The sequence below is a fragment of the Morone saxatilis genome, unplaced genomic scaffold (assembly GCF_004916995.1).
Source record: "Morone saxatilis isolate NCDOM2014 unplaced genomic scaffold, NCSU_SB_2.0 Contig23, whole genome shotgun sequence".
In the NCBI taxonomy this organism is placed as follows: Eukaryota; Metazoa; Chordata; class Actinopteri; family Moronidae; genus Morone; species Morone saxatilis.
Genome location: NW_023339796.1, coordinates 20,574,512 through 20,579,262, shown reverse-complemented (window position 1 = coordinate 20,579,262; position 4,751 = coordinate 20,574,512).

Sequence of the window (4,751 nt, the reverse complement as noted above, 5' to 3'; positions counted from 1 at the left end):
CAACCTCCCAGTTAGTGGACGACACGCCATAACTCCTGAGCTACACAACCCCTTAATATCCATCCAGTGTAGAAGATTCCAGATTTAAAATATCACCATTATTTAACCCAACTATTCCAGGCAAAAAAAATGTCATGTTTTCACTAAATGAGGGATGGATCAAAAAATGTAAAGGCAATATTCAAAATGAAATGAAATATGTTGTACAGTGTATGCTCTGCACTCACGGTATGCCAATCTCGAACAAGTTGTTCTGGATGAGCTGCTTGCCAAGCATGGTGATACACAACTGGATGCACAGCTCCATGAGGCAGCCTGCATGGGCACACTGAAAAGAAATAAAGTGAACAAGTGTCAGACAGTGACAGGAAATTAAACTGAGGCAGGAGAGCCTGTAGGGGTGTCACAGTGGGGAGTAGGAAGTGAAGTTAAAACAAGTCACTTTATATATAGAGAGATAGGAAAAAGCTCCATGTTATGGAAGTTCAGGCCTGTTGCTATTAAAATCTTGTATGAAAAAAGGTAAAAAAAAATAACCATTTGTGTAATATACAATAAAACTGCAATCACAACAATCAATACATTTTTTTATTACTCATGTTTACTTGGAATTACTACCAAAACTAAAACAATCTAGTAAAAATGGAAAAAAACAATTTTTCAACTGCATATAAATCTGTTTATCAGCTAATCTGCATGTAATTAGGGTTTATTCGTGTGTTCTGGAATTTTGACATGGGTTATTACAAAATTAGTTTTACTGTCAGGTAAGAAATAAGACAACTCTGGTGATATTCCCTTTGTTATTGCTAGTTACTCCCATGTGCAGACCCAAACCAACAGTGCATGTATCCAGTAACAAGTGTGTGTATCTACAGACAGATATATCTTATTCCTCTGTACCACAGAGCTCCATTGTTGCTCAAAAACTATTAAAAACACATTAATGAGCCACGCTGTTACGCTGGATGTCATGTTCCTTCAATCCCATGAACATAGTTTATTTAATTTGATCCTGTTTAAGTAACATTTGTTAAAAACTACAGTATTATATTGTTGCATACACTGATCAGCCATAACATTATGGCAACCTTGGCACCCTGGTGGTCAGAATGTTATACGCAACAAACTGCTCTGCACTGACCCCTTTCTATCAGAACCTTCAGCAGTTTGAGCTACAGTAGTTCGTCTGTTGGATCAGACCACACGGGCCAGCCTTCGCTTCCCCACATGCATCAGTGAGCCTTGGCCCCCCATGACCTGTCTGTTTACTGCTTTCTTCCTTTGGACCCACTTTTGATAGGTACTGACCTCTGCAGACCAGGAACACCCCAAAAGAGCTGCAGGTTTAGAGATTGCTCTGATCCAGTTGTTAGTGAATCACAATGTGGCCCTTGTCAAAGTCGCTCAAATCCTCACGCTGCCCATTTTTCCAGCTTCTAACATCAACTTTGAGGACAAAATGTTCACTTGCTGCCTGATATACCCCACCCACTGACAGGTGGTATGATAACCAGATAATTACTGTTATTTACTTCACCAGTCAGTGCTCATGATGTTAAAGCTGATTGGTGTCTGTCGATGGCATAGGCACACACAGGTGGTGTTGGCTAGCTATTTTTCACCTCTTCAGCATGGCTCAGCTTTTGGAGCTGACTGAAAAAGGTCGGTCATTACATTATTATTTGGGTCTAAAGCCCTTGCCAGCTCCTGATTTTCCTTTCTTTTCTGGAATCCTGATTTATTTGCAGGTCCTGGCATAGCAAGGAAATTTACTCCAGCATTACTTAGTAGTTATTTCTCAGGTCATGTGGCCGGCTGCCCAAGGTACACTTTTGAAGTTTGGAGAGGAGAAAGGGTTTTTCATTATGAAACAGGCTACATTTTACTAAAGAAACAATAAATAAATTGTTTATTTTTGTTGTTTTAATAAGTAACAGTGAGTATTTTACTATTTTACTTATCATTGCTTATATGTAGGATGAACTTATTGTTGGCCTCCTTGGGCCTCCCTAGCAGCTGTCCCCCCTTATGGGTGGCCCTGCTACTGTAGCACCACGGAACTGGACTTTTCCATCTCTTTTTAAAGGGAAATTGTCGTTGGTATACTAAAATATCCGTTTTCACACTGCAACTGCAGTATTACAGTATACTGGATAACTGCACGTGTCCCAGTCATGGTTTCATGTCTCTCTCTCTCTATCACACACATGCAATAGTGTGGGAAGTCCCCTCTGATTGATTCCTAATTCCAGTTCTTATGAGAGCATGGAAAACTCAGACCACATCCCCGCTCTCTCCTTCCTTTCTTTTCTTGTCATTTTCACACATTTTCACTTTACCTTATTTAAACCCTTTTTCCACCTCCTTTACATAACCTTCTCTTTTTGTTGGCGGCCACTGTTTTCCCCCTCCTCCTCTCTGCACCACATTTCCAGTGTGTGTGCTCCAGTTTTCCAGGCGTGTGTTGGACAGGACAGCTGAGTTACAGTCCAGCCTCACTTAATACCACTCACTGTAACAATCCACATACTGTACTTTGAGGATTACGCAGGAGAGCTGGACTCACTGACATTATCACACTGAAATAAGTTGCACACCTCAAATAGTTGCAATCATGATTAAAACAAAATGCCCAGATGCTGTAAGATCCTACATAAAGATTCTGTTCATGTCAAAAACAGTCCTAAAGTAGTGGCTGATCAGAACATTATAAAGTGCACACTGTACTGTTTACCCATAGCTGACATTCTGAGATGATATTTAATGTTTTGTCCATAATAACTGTATTTATTATTTATTTATCTGACAATGGGAACACCTAGAGGAGACCAGGGTTGGTTGAAACATTTTTCTCTGTTATATTTGTCTGAAATATTCTTACCAGCAGCAAATTAAAGGTTAAAGTAAAGCTATACATAAATGTTTTAATGTAAATGTCTAAAATTATGTGATTTGTGATGTGTTTTTGACACCATGAGTCAATGTGACAATGTTAAAATACTATAGTTACAAAAATTAAGCAATCAAAATAAACATTACATTGTACACTTTTACATTTAATTAAAACAAGAACCAGAAAACATAAACATTTAATAGAATATCTGCCCATTTTTAAAAACAAACGTGTTTAAGCAACTGTTTAATTACCCATCACTGACCCATCAAAATAATAATTAACTACACTGTAAAGAAAATTACATGCTATTTATGTAGTTTTATATATATATATAATTATGTGTATACATTCTTTTTACTCTCTTAAAAATAGTTTTTAATATCTCAAAATACCTAAAAAATATGTATATATTAACAGTTACAAGTTCAGGAACAAGAAAGCCATTGTTAAATTTTATTATGTCAGCAAGAGGTCAGAATGTATGATTATTGCATAAGAAACATACTTTACAATAGTTGCTGTGAAATCTAGAATTGCTGCTTAAACCTTAACTGAAGGGGTCTTCATTAGAGACAGATCATTTAGAATTCTTCTGCTTTATATTCTATCATACTTTACTAAGCTGTTTCTCCTCTTCCCCATGTTTTTTTGTTGATGCTGTTTACTGTTAAGTTCAACACTTCCTGTTTGAAGTCTTTCCCTGGTTCGCAGGGCAGAACAGTCTCTTTGCTGTAAAGCTTCTCTCAAGCGGCCACAGGGTGTAGATCTTTTCACTGGAGCTGATCTGCCATCTTGTGGCACCCATATGTTACTGAGGAAGACTCTATTGGAAAATACAGATTTATCAGCAGTGGGTTTTGTCCAGGCGTTACTTTTTCTATCAATACAACAACAACAAAGTGTATATAAAATACTGAGATAGCAAACTTTCCTTATCCGGTTTAGGCCGATGATGTTGATCTTTGATTGGCCCACATTTGTCAGCCAGGCAGTCGCCTCTGTCCAACAGTTGGCCAACAGAAACCTGAGCTGACCCACTGATGGTCCACTATGCATTTAATCAAAACCACAAAGCATCAGTGGTCAAACCTTATTTTCATCCAGTTAAGGATCATAATTCTAAACTGTCTCATTTTGGGCTGTTATTTTTAGGGCATGAGAAAGCTTAATTTACATTTAATTAATCCAAAGCTTTAAAAAGCTGTAAAAGGTCATAACCACTGATGGAATAAGTACGCAGATCCTTTACTTCAGTAAAAGTACCAGTACAACAATGTAAGAATAATACATTACGAGTAAAGGTCCTGCATTTAAAATCCGTCTAAGGTAAAAGTACATTATCAATTAAATGTACTTCAAGTGTCAAAGTAAAAGTACTGTTCTGTTTTATACACACATATACATATATATATATATATATATTTGTGTGTGTGTGTGTGTGTGTTACTCAAGTCCCCTCAAAAGGTCACAAGATAAATCTGGGGGCTCGTGAGATGATTAATGGGGTAGGAAACAGGAAAAAAAACCCACAACCTTTGCTTCTTTGTGAATTACTGGATAATTTGACCTCTTGTGCCTCAAACATTTATTTAAATGAAAGCATGTGAGCGGTTTAGAGGGGAAATCACACCTTGGTGGAACTGCTAATAACTCAAACATCTGCAACGTGACAAGGAACCAGAGGTTTTGGGGGTTTTTTTGGTAAGGGGTCACAAGCCAGATAAATTGAGAATAATTGGTTAATCATTAACAGTGTTTTTATAAGCTCATTCATACGTTTATATAAAATCTTAATCTGAAAACCAACTACAGCTGTACTTAAACATTGTATTCAAGTACAGTACTTAAACAA